The 13,066-nt window shown below is 41.5% G+C and overlaps 1 protein-coding gene across 5 annotated transcripts in view; it reads right to left on the bottom strand.

The window, feature by feature from the left end:
* Positions 1–13,066, bottom strand: part of mid2 (midline 2) — a 190,487-nt gene that overhangs the window by 85,017 nt on the left and 92,404 nt on the right. The window lies entirely within an intron of this gene.

The following is a 13,066-nucleotide window of genomic DNA, read 5'->3' on the forward strand; positions in this document are numbered from 1 at the left end:
ATGTCACTAGAACCTATAAACCAAACCTTGGTTTGGCTTACTGGGATAAACCCAGTAGCAACGTGGATTTCAATAAGGTTAACAATTGAAAAGCAGATATACTATATTAAAATTTTGTAGAAACTTTGATAATCTGAACCTGGAGAACTGCTCACATTTGTGGACCTCATACTTAAACAAAAAAGTTATTTGTGACTTAGTTGGTCCCTCGAGATTGTTGGATGACTTACTTCCACTCTGATTCCATGGGTTCTCTGGTGGCTGATAAGACCCATGTGATCTGTAGATCCTGCCACTGGTGAGGCAGAGGTTATTGATGATATGGGTAATATGGAAGCCTTGTCATTTCCATCCCATCAAGAACTCCATCTTATATGTTTCATTATGTGTTTTGTTATCAAAAACTACAGCGGGCTCTTGATCACCTGGAAAGAGTGCAGAGAAGATTCACAAGGATGTTGCCAGGACTCGAGGGGCTGAGCTATAGGGAGAGGTTGAGCAGGCTAGTACTTTATTCCTTGGAGTGTGGGATTGCTGAGGGGTGATCTTATAGAAGTGTATAAAATCAAAAGGGGATAGATAGGGTGAATGCACAGTCTTTTACCTAGAGTAAGAGAATTAAAAACTGGAGAAGATGTTACAGATACAGAGAAAATGAAGTTAAAAAAAATGTAAGGCACCTGTATCAATAGACAATAGACAATAGGTGCAGGAGTAGGCCATTCGGCCTTTCGAGCCAGCACCACCATTCAATGTGATCATGGCTGATCATTCTCAATCAGTACCCCATTCCTGCCTTCTCCCCATACCCCCTGACCCCCTGACTCCGCTATCCTTAAGAGCTCTATCACGTGGCGGCGCCTAACGGCAGCGGCTGACTAGCAGTCTGTCCGTCTTTTTTTTGTTGAGTGTCGGTGTTGGGATGATTTTTATATATATTTTTTGGTTGTGTATGTGTGGGAGGGGGTGGTGGTGTGTGGGGGGTGGGTGTGGGTGGGTGGGTGTGGGGAACTTTTCTCTTCCTCACGGCGCGGGGTGCGGCTCGGCTGCGGGGCCTAACATCCCCCGGTGCGGCTCGGCCGCTGGACTTTACATCCCGGTGCGGCTTGGCCGCTGGACTTTACATGCCGGTGCGGCTTGGCCGCTGGACTTACATCGCCCGGTGCAGCTCAGCTGCGGGGCTTAACACCGCCCGGTGCAACTCGGCTGCGGGACTTAACACCGCCCGGTGCAGCTCGGCTGCGGGGCTTAACACCGCCCGGTGCAACTCGGCTGCGGGGCTTAACACCGCCCGGTGCAGCTCGGCTGCGGGGCTTAACACCGCCCGGTGCAACTCGGCTGCGGGACTTAACACCGCCCGGTGCGGCTCGGCTGCGGGACTTTTCACCGCTGGTGCGGCTCGGCTGCGGGACTTAACACCGCCCGGTGCGGCTCGGCTGCGGGACTTTTCACCGCTGGTGCGGCTCGGCTGCGGGACTTAGCTGCGTAAGGCTTGGTCGCGGGCCTTTCATCGCCCGGTTCGGCCGCGAGACGTTTCAGCGCCCGGTGCGGGGACTGTGCGGGTCGGTCGGGGACGAGCTGTCTGTCCGTGGGCGTGGGGAAGAGAGGGGAAGTTTTGTTGCCTCCATCACAGTGAGGGGGTATTTGGAGTCACTGTGATGGACGTTTGTGTTGGGGTTATGTGTCTTGTGTTCTTTTTTTTCTTTTTTTTTTCTATGACTGCTATGTAGTTTCCTTCGGTACTTCGGTACCGAACGACAAATAAAGCTCTGTTATATTATAGCTCTCTCTTGAAAGCATTCAGAGAACTGGTCTCCACTGCCTTCTGAGGCAGAGAATTCCACAGATTTACAACTCTCTGACTGAAAACGTTTTTCCTCATCTCATTTCTAAATGGCCTACCCCTTATTCTTAAACTGTGGCCCCTGGTTCTGGACTCCCCCAACATTGGGAACATGTTTCCTGCCTCTAACTTGTCCAACCCCTTAATAAATCTTATATGTTTCAATAAGATCCCCTCTCATCCTGCTAAATTCCAGTGTATATAAGCCTAGTCGCTCCAGTCTTTCAACATACGACAGTCCCACCATTCCGGGAATTAACCTAGTAAACCTACGCTGCACGTCCTCAATAGCAAGAATATCCTTCCTCAAATTTGGAGACCAAAACTGCACACAGTACTCCAGGTGCGGTCTCACTAGGGCCCTGTACAAATGTAGAAGGACCTCTTTGCTCCTATACTCATCTCCTCTTGTTATGAAGGCCAACATTCCATTGGCTTTTTTCACTGCCTGCTGCACCTGCATGCTTCCTTTCAGTGACTGATGCACTAGGACACCCAGATCTCGTTGTACGTCCCCTTTTCCTAACTTGACACCATTCAGATAATAATCTGCCTTCCTATTCTTACCACCAAAGTGGATAACCTCACACTTATCCACATTAAACTGCATCTGCCATGCATCCGCTCACTCACACAGCCTGTCCAAGTCATCCTGCAACCTCATAGCATCTTCCTCACAGTTCACACTGCCACCCAGCTTTGTGTCATCTGCAAATTTGCTAATGTTACTTTTAATCCCTTCATCCAAGTCATTAATGTATATTGTAAATAGCTGCGGTCCCAGCACCGAGCCTTGCGATACCCCACTAGTCACTGCCTGCCATTCTGAAAGGGACCCATTTATCCCCACTCTTTGCTTTCTGTCTACCAACCAATTTTCTATCCATGTCAGTACCCTACCCCCAATACCATGTGCTCTAATTTTGCACACTAATCTCCTATGTGGGACCTTGTCGAAGGCTTTCTGAAAGTCAAGGTACACTGCACGTCCTCAATAGCAAGAATATCTGGCCACTAGAACATCTGGGAGATTGTTTGTATCTTCCTTAGTGAAGAAAGATCAACTCGTCTGCCATTTCCTTGTTCCCCGTAATAAATTCCCCAGCTTCTGTCTTCAAGGGACTCACATTTGCCTTAACTATTTTTTTCCTCTTCACATACCTAAACAAGCTTTTATTATCCTCCTTTATATTATTGGCCAGCTTACCTTCGTACCTCATCTTTTCTCCTCGTATTGCCCTTTTAGTTATCTTCCGTTGCTCTTTAAAAGAGTCCCAATCCTCTGGCTTCCCGCTCTTCTTTGCTATGTTATACTTATTCTCTTTTATTTTTATGCTGACCTTGACTTCCCTTGTCAGCCACGGGTGCCTCTTACTCCCCTTAGAATCTTTCCTCCTCTTTGGGATGAATTGATCCTGCAACTTCTGCATTATTCCCAGGAATACCTGCCATTGCTGTCCCACTGTCTTCCCTGCTAGGGCCTCCTTCCAGTCAAATCTGGCCAGCTCCTGCCTCATGTCTCTGTAATCCCCTTTGCTATACTGTAATACTGACACTTCCGATTTTCCCTTCTCCCTCTCAATTTGTAGATTAAAACTTGCCCTTATAATTTCTCATTTCTATCCATACTGATTCTACATCTCCTGATTCTATGTCACCCCCTGCAAGTGAGTGAATATCATTCCTTACCAACAGAGCAACCCCACCCCCTCTGCCCACCTGTCTGTCTTTTCGATAGGTCGTATACCCCTGAATATTCAGTTCCCAGCCCTGGTCCTCTTGTAGCCATGTTTCTGTAATTCCCACAACCTCATACTTGCCAATGTCTAACTGAGCCTCAAGCTCATCCACTTTATTTTTTATACTCCAATCCCCAAATGAATCCAAACAATGCTTGCCAGCTCTATCACCACCTCCTCAATTCTTTATACTGGTTATGTCTTGCCCACTCTTTCAGACCTGAAATAGGGTTTCAACTCGAAACGCCAACAGTACATTTCCCTCTGCAGGAGCTGCCTGACCTGCTGAGTTCCTCCAGCAATTTGTTTTTATGTCAGCATGTTTTTATGTTTGTCTCTTTTATCACTTTGACATTGTGGTTTTCTGACATATGATGAGGTTTTTTTGATACTGAGATCCCACACAGAAAGCTAAATATAATGAACAGGAAACAGTTCTGCCTGAGGCAATAATTTTGTTTTTGGAACTACCACAGAAGTAAAAAGATCACAAGCATGCATGGTCATGAAGATCTTTAAGTCAATGCCAATAATAATGCATGTTTACGTAAAATGATTTTCCCACAAATGCAAAGGTTTTCAAAAGCTATTCATTAAATAAAGTGATTGTGGATCTTTGATGGTGGATTACGTTATTGGAGTACCTAGACTTTACCAGTGGTTATAAAGTGCTTTTTGGGGCTTCTAGCTTCTAAAAGCTGCTACACAAATGCAAGATCCTTTTGCTTAAATATTTATCCTTTTAATGTTATTGTAACCTAGGGTTACTCTTCCAGCCTGTTAATGCTATAACAAATTGGAATGTCACAGCCCATCAGAAACTATTTCTGGTATCGAATGGGTCAATCAATTAAAACAGTGCCCTTTCATCTCTGAGATGGTTTCAGTCCAGACCAGAATAATGGGATGAAAGTCTTTGACCCCTGTGTGGCTACTTAGATTCCAAATGTAACACATCTGGACAGTCTAGACACAGATTCTAATCAGCATGAAGCTCACAACATAAAAGTCCTTACTATGCGGTATAAATGGAGATGGCGTGGCAAATGGAACTGTCACACAGTGGCAGCAATGGGCACTCTTCTGATGCAGAAGTGAAAATATATTACTCAAACAGCTCAACCGGTGATTTAGCTCCATAATGAATGCAACTGATTACGATTTGATGATATTTCCACACAGCAAGAGGAACAGGTTTAAATAATTCTTAGAGATTACCGTCTCCCACTCCCTGATTTATAACTGGTAAGGAATTATATTCTGTGCCTCTGAAAATTCTTGACAGAGCTGAACCTCATACCTTTTATTTACAAGGAGATTAGTTTCAGTAAATGAGGAGGATAGCATGCAGCACATGCAAGGTCAATCATTTTTAAATTCATTGTCAATCTCATGTAGTTTGCAACTTTCTTACTCCTACTTTAACATTGGTTAAATGGGCTAATGTAGTTCTGAATGCCTGCATTGCTACTGATAAATGTTCACATCCTAAGTTTATCCAGCCACCAAAAAAACTTCAAATCTGGAAATCTGAAATAAAAGCAGAAATACTTCACGTCGAGCAGCATTGTAGAGATGACACTGTCAACATTTTATCAGGTGAAAAGTCATTGTTTTGAAGGGTTTACTCGGTGTTTCTCTCATCACAGAGGCTCTGAATTTCCCATGCATTTCTATTTTTTTAAATTTCAGATTTAATTGAGTGATGCTTTTTTAAAATGTCATCTTTATATTCACTTACTTTGTGTTGTGTGGTAATTGAGAACACCAGTGTGTGAAAATGGCAATATTTTCCACTTTTCACACCTTGCTTTGGTTTCAAACAGCCACCGGATACAATTACAGTAAACTATGAAAACAACATCCCCAATTTGGGAATAAAACATCTCTTCCTGCAGCAGAATGGCATTTTCCACTCCACATGTCAGCCATTCCCGTGAATGTTGAGTGAAACTGACACTCCGGTGATGGTTTGTTGATATTGCGGGCAGTTGAGAGATTAGGAAAAGTGTGGAAACTACCCCAAGCTAATTTAACACATCAGTTTACATCCGGCAGATGAAAAAAAAAAACTTCCTCCTATCAATTTGGATAAGATTCAAATGCATGTCTGAAAAGATAACTGTTTCTAACATTGTGTATACCACAGTAACTATCAATAATTCGGCCTCCTGGCCAAGCAAATAATTTCTCTGTCCCGGGTACCGAGATTTCAGTGATAATTTACATTCTTTGATTATACATAGTTTTACTCTTCCGCAACTGAACAGCCTTCAAGTAAAACTATTTGTGCCTCTGGATTTCTGCAGCACCATGTGTGTTTACGCATATATTTTAGGATCAAGAAATGGGACATAATCTGAAATGCAATCATAATGATCTCTCAATTTCCTGTTTGGCATTATTCCTACCTGCGAGGAGAAAGTTCATTTTTAACTTTTAAATGAATAAAAATGTCCCATCTCCTACCTCAGCCCCAGTGAATGAGAGGCTGAACAGTGGGACTTAAAGGTCAATTTAGTTGGATACCCCACCATCTCTTATTGTCTTGTTATTTCACATCTACACATTTGGTCTTTGGTATTTGTAAAATGGCTTTTTGTTCTAAATGCAAAACCGTTTTCAGGGTTAATTTTTCTTCTTTCATCGTTCGCTGCAGAATTATAAAGTGTGTGTAATATTTTTGTTTTCTGTGCTCCAAGTAGGTTAAGTTTCAGCTCCAAGCTGAACAAATCTTTAAACGCTCAACTTTCCCACTCCCTCATCTGCAAAACATCCTGTGGAGAGATCTTATCATTTTAATCCACTTCAAATCCTAAATCCCTCTAAATCCAACTCCATAGAAAACATTTTAATTTGTGAATTGGCCTGATTTTCAACTCCTAATTAATATGTTGATATCTTTCCAACAAACCAAGAAACATTTAACCCATTCATAAATCTTGTATTACATCGAATGTCTAATCGTTATGATTCAATCTGTAACTCGGATGTGTCTCTTGAATTAATGTTGGTTGTATAACCTCCAGTACACCAGAAGAGGTATAGGCAAAATATAGCTTGAGCAATTGCATTTATTTTATTAGATAGTGTTTTTGTTGTACCTACATATTATATTAATTCATATTTAAAGTTGGACTAGCAAAATGAATCAATTGTAACTGGTTGCATTGTGGATTGTTCCCAAAAGAAACATAATTTTATCTCCAAGACAAAAGCCAAAATGTAAAAATTATCCCTAGTGTGTGTAGGATAGTGTTAATAGTGTTAGTGTGCGGGGATCGCTGGGCGGCGCGGACTTGGTGGGCCGAAAAGGCCTGTTTCCGCGCTGTATATATATATGATATGATATGATATATGTCCTTACTAATTTCTTCCCTTTGTCCCTCAAAGCACTGAACTGCTGCAAAATGAGTCAGTAAATACCACTGTTTTGCTATACTTTAGCCTGGAGACCATTCTGTGTAAATGAGCTTAAAGAGAAAAGTCAACAATTCCTTAGCTCCAAAATCCCTGGCTCAAATTTCAGAGGGTTGTCCAAGTGGAAGAAGGAGAAGCAGGCATCACAGGTTAGTGCAAATTGGACGTCAGTTCACTGGACGATCCAAACATCCAAGGAAGGCGATGGCATGGCCCTGCAGCAGCCTGGGGTTTGCCTGGATCAGAGCCGCTCATAAGACCTAGAGCATGGACTAGACTTTGAAAATGGCGCCTAGACGTGGCACCTCTTGCATGCGGTCTCAGTGGACTATTTCTGTACACTTTGCTAATTGGGGATTGGGCTTATGTATGGAAATACTTTACTAAACTATATGCAAAAAGAAGGATTTCACTGTGCGTTTGCACATGTGGCAATGAAGCACCATTGATGCACCTCCAGTCATCTCAGGGACTATTCTGTAAATGATGATGTGGGACTTCACCTCTCCACTGTTTATTTCTTTATTTTCTCCCCATTCTTAGCACATCAACAGATTTTATTTTTTCCGACAACTTTAATTTCAAAAAACTGCTAATTTGTCAGAATTGTTCTCCAGACCTGGCTAAATTCCAACTTAACAAATTTGAATCTCTTTCTCTTTACCCACAACTTATTGCATTGTAAGGTGCTGTTCTGACTGACACACTTTTGGAAGGTTATGGCTACAATGGAGAGAGGGCAAAGGTGATTCATTAGGATGTGGATAGCACTGAAGAAGTTTAGTTATGGGGAGAGATCAAAAAGGTTGGGATTGTTCTCACTGGAATGAAGGAGGCTGAGGAGTGACCTGATAGAAGTACATCAGGAATGGGATTAGTATAGACGGGCAAAAAGGTCAGTAAGGACCTGATTGATCGAAGGGCCTACTTCTGTGCTGTACAACTGTGACTATTTTACCAACAACCCTTGGAGCCAATGGCAGAAAACATGCATTTATTTTGTCTGATCAAATAGAATAGAAGAAAGCATTTCCAGTGTGACACCAATCTATTGAACTCTAGCTTCAAACAAAATTCATTCAATTTATTTTTCTGTAAAAATAATAGAATTAAATGTTTATATTTTTATCCCCAGAATGTAATGTTAGTAATGGATTGCAAATCTGGTCTTTATCCAGCTCTGCATTTAATCCCCTGTGTTTTCAGCAATTCCAGGTGTCCTTGGCCCAGGTAAGATGTTTCCTAATCAGCCGCTACTTTATACATTCTGGCCATTGTCTCCTTCATCAGGTTATATCCAATGGTTTACAACAGTACTTTATTTGTCCTTGCACCGAAGTACAGTGAAATTTATTTTTGTATACAGTTCAGTACAAGTATCATTATATGTAACCACTTAGATACATCTCAGATAAGCATCTCAGATACAGTACAGGTGTATATCTGTAGCAGATTGAGATAGTTTACAAAGTTATGAAGGAATTAACTGCAGATGCTGGTTTAAACCGAAGGTAGACACAAAAAGTTGGAGTAACTCAGCGGGTCAGACAGCATCTCTGGAGAAAAGGAATAGGTGACGTTTCAGGTCGAGACTCTTCTTCAGACTCAGCCTTCAGTCTGAAGAAGGGTCTTGACTCGAAACATTCCCTATTCCTTTACCCCAGAGATGCTGTCTGACCTGCTGAGTTACCCCAGCTTTTTGTGTCTATCTTTTGTATACAGTCATAGAAAACATAGAAAATGGAAGCAGGAGGAGGCCATTAGGCCCTTCAAGCCAACACCGCCATTGATTGTGATCATGGCTGATCATCCACAATCAGTAACCTGTGCCTACCTTCTTCCCATTTCCCTTGATTCCACTAGCCCCTAGAGCTCTATCTAACTCTCTTTTAAATTCAGGCCTCCACTGCCTTCTGTGGCAGAGAATTCCACAACTTCACAACTGAAAAAGTTTCTTCTCACCTCAGTTTTAAATGGCCTCCCCTTTATTTTTAGACTGTGGCCCCTGGTTCTGGACTCCCCCAACATTGGGAACATTTTTCCTGCATCTAGCTTGTCCAGTCCTTTTATAAGTTTATACGTCTCTATAAGATCCCCTCTCATCCTTCTAAACTTCAGTGAATACAAGCCCAGTCTTTCCAATCTTTCCTCATTTGACAGTCCCTCCATTCCAGAGATTAACCTCGTGAACCTACACTGCACTGCCTCAATAGCAAGGACGTCCTTCCTCAAATTAGGAGACCAAAACTGCACACAATACTCCAGATGTGGTCTTACCAGGGCGCTATACAACTGCAGCAGGACCTCTTTGCTCCTATACATCAGTTTGGGCTTAATTTTCAAGTCCCAGTTTGAAAGTGCAGGGTTTTTGACCTGACCATGAAGGTCCGTTGTCCTGCCAGCGTTACGAGGCCTGTCTGTAGGGTTGCCAACTGTCCCGTATTAGCCGGGACATCCCGTATTTTGGGCTAAATTGTTTTGTCCCGTGCGGGACTGCCATTATCCTGTATTAGGCCCGGGGGGGGGGGAGCTGTAGGCCTGGATCTGTAGGCCCCGACGCTGTAGGTCCTGATAGTTTAAGTCCCGACACTTTAGGTTTCCGACATTTAAGCTCCGGACAGTCTAGGTTCGGAGGCCCAGGAGCCACCAAACGGAGGTTGCGTAGCAACCACCCCTCCCGGCCCGGGCGGCTGCCATTGGTGGATCGGGAACGCCTGGCCGCTGGCTGGGTGAGATCACGTGGGGCGGTGACATCACCTTGTCCCTTATTTGGGAGTGAGGAAGTTGGCAACCCTACCTGTCTGCCACAGGCAGCATTAGTCTTTAGGTTCCCTCACCTACTGCTTGTTGTTTATATCTAATCTCCAAATAGAAACAAGCCTTCAATTTACAATTGCAGTTGAGCACAATGGCCCTCCACATGAGATCAACGTGATGACATATCCAGTTTTAAGGCAAGAACTAGAAGTGGGCAGAATAGGCTGAGAGACATAGGGGCATGTACAAATACTGTTGTGCTATTTTTCCTGGTTCCCTATAGTTTTTTCTTTGAAATTCTTTGTTATGTTGATTGAAGTTATAACTTAAAAAAAATAATAATTGCAACCTTCACTCATGGCCTCAAAAACAGGTGTTAGCTTCCTCATAGTTCACTGCCAATCCCGAGGAATAAAACATATGGTGGGAAAAATCAGTCCAATCACCACTAAGGGAAGTTAAAAATATTAAATGGAAGGGAAAGGAAAATATACAGTATACGTTGGTTGTACACAAAGATATGAGAGAGTCAACATAGATTTATGAAAGGCAAAGGGTATCTGATTAAGTTGCCAGAATTTAGAGGTCATAACTATTTATAGATAAGGGAGAACCAGTACCTACAGAGTATTTTGATTTGAAAAGGTATTCAAGAAATGTGCCACATGACATATGTTGGGTTTAGTTTAGTTTAGAGATAGAGCATGGAAACGGGGTTTCGGCCCACCAAGTTCATGCCGACCATTGATCACCCATTTACACTACTAATGAAATTCAATAGTTTGGTTTTTTGCACATGCATTTTATTTTACAATCACCATGCCAATCCAAGAGTTCCCACTTATTCATTCACTATCTACATTCTAGGGACAATTTACAGACTCCAATTAACCTACAAACCCACACGTCGTTGGGATGTGGCAGGGAATCCAGGGTTTCAATGGGAGAACGTGCAAACTCCACACAAACATACCCGAGGTCAGGATTGACCCCAGATCTCTGGTGTTAGAAGACAGCAAAATTACCAACTGCGCCACTGGCTTTGGGCTAAAATTATTTGTAATTTACGATTAGGCAAGGGAAAAAATAGATAATTTGGGGAAATTGTGCCAGCTAAGGTACTGCAGAATCAATACCTTAATCTTAATGGATAGGTAAGTGTGAAAATAAACTGCAAGGAGATTTCAAAGTGATAAAAACATGAAAATGAATGGCAATAATGTCCTATGGTAGATAATGTGGCAGACTGTAATGTTATCTGTGGAGGTAAGGAAATTGGAGAAGTAGAATTTTTTTGTTGGAATGTGTAGGAGATTGTGGAAGTCAGTAAATCAGGGAGTGCTAGGTGTAATTGTACATTGATGGCAAAGGGTAACAGCTTTGCAGATTAAGCAATCGATTAGAAAGGGTGACCTTCATCCAAAGGAATGTGTGTATAACATTGAAGTTTCACTTCAATTATAAGGGACCTTGGTGAAACCATACATGGAGTGTTGTGCACAATTTTGATCTCCTTACCAAATGAAGGATGTACTGGCATTAATTGGAATGCAATAAAGGTTCACTAGGCTAATTACTGAAGTTCACTAATTGCCCTAATGGGAGAGCAATGATGTTGAACTGACCTTTCCTTCCCAATATGTTAGAAAAATTAGGAGTGATATATTTGAGATATGTAAAAAGTTGAAAGGTTTGATGGGACCAATATTCAGAGTGAAGTCTAGAAACAGGCAGAATAGACTTAAGAATTAAGGGGTTTATTTATTTAGGACTGAGGTGAAGAAAAATGTCTTCAATTGTTATGATTTTTTTGGAATTTGCCATATTATTGTGATTAAGATTACTGGGATAAAGCAGAATTGAGCGAAATGATCTTATTGAATGGTATGGCAAGCTTGAAAACTAATAACAGACTCAAGTGACTGCAGATGCTGAAATGTGGAGCAAAAAAACAAACTGCTGGAGAAACCTGGCAGGTGAGGCAGCATCTGTGGAGGGAAATGGATGTTTTGTGTCCGGACATTTCAAGACTCGAGTAGAGGGAAGTTAGAGGGGGATCTCCCCTCTACTACAGTTTTGACAAAGGAGCCTGACCCAAAACATAGTCTATCTATTTCCCTCCACAGATGCCGCCTAACCCACTACATACCTCCAGCAGTTTGTTTTTGGAAAACTGATAGCTATTTCTTACTCTTATTTCTTATTACATACACCAGGGCCCAGCAATTGATTTAGGCAATTAGGCACATTGGACTAAATGCCTTTTAAGTATCCTCAGAATATGTGATGTTTATTTTAAATGCTAAATCCCATTATAATCATTAAAAGAGCAAAAGTTTGATTAATTTCTATTTCAAAAACTTCTGATCTCTTGGGAAATTTGCTTGGCCATTGAACAAAAAATCTCTTGGTTTCATGAATCCTGTTTTTTCTCAAACACCATTATGGGACAAACTGTGGTTAATTCACACACCAAATGTGGTCAATGACCACTCAACCACACTGATGACAGCTGGGCACCATTACGGTTTACAAAAGCATAGAAAAATATGTACAATTCTTAGCGTGGCAATCAACAAAAAACATGAATTCCCTGATCTCAGTTCAAATTCAAGTAAATGATACAAAGTACACAGTGCTGTGGTTTCTGATTGAGCTGAAACTATTGCACATGTTTTCTTCCCTCATGAGTACCATGTTATTTAGATCAACACCCAAGTTCTCCCACCCTGCTCCTTCAAAGCCTTTGGCACTGACGAAATACAATAAATAAATGTGTATTAGTGCTTGAGATTCTTGGAGTTGGTTGAAGAAATGGAGTTGTGGGTAAGAATGAGAAATCGTGCCTAATTCATCCATTAAAAATATTTTTCAAGAAAAATATAGTAATTGATACGTGCAAATAAAAAAAAAGATTAGTGTATAATCTGTTACAGACATGATTGCGTTTTTCAATTTTACTTACTAACTTGCTGGAATACCTCAGAAGATTTGATTTCGAATCGCGCAGTAATTATCATTTAAACTATGAAAAGAAATCATTAAATTGGGTGTTTCTCATCTTTGACAACAGACTTTCCATCCGTTTGGTACTGCATCGTACAATCCAATTTAATCATGGGCCAATATATATATTTTTTGTATTTTTTAAATAAACAATGACAAATGTTTTATTTTTCTGTAAAATCTCAAGAGTTGGACTGTTAGTAACTTCCATTAATATCCATCAACAGAAATAATTTCTCTCTGGCAATCCTATTGAAAGAGCATCTGAATTAATAGAGACTGTTATCCCAGTGCCAGTATT

This window comes from Rhinoraja longicauda, chromosome 15 (genome assembly GCF_053455715.1).
Source record: "Rhinoraja longicauda isolate Sanriku21f chromosome 15, sRhiLon1.1, whole genome shotgun sequence".
NCBI lineage: Eukaryota > Metazoa > Chordata > Chondrichthyes > Rajiformes > Arhynchobatidae > Rhinoraja > Rhinoraja longicauda.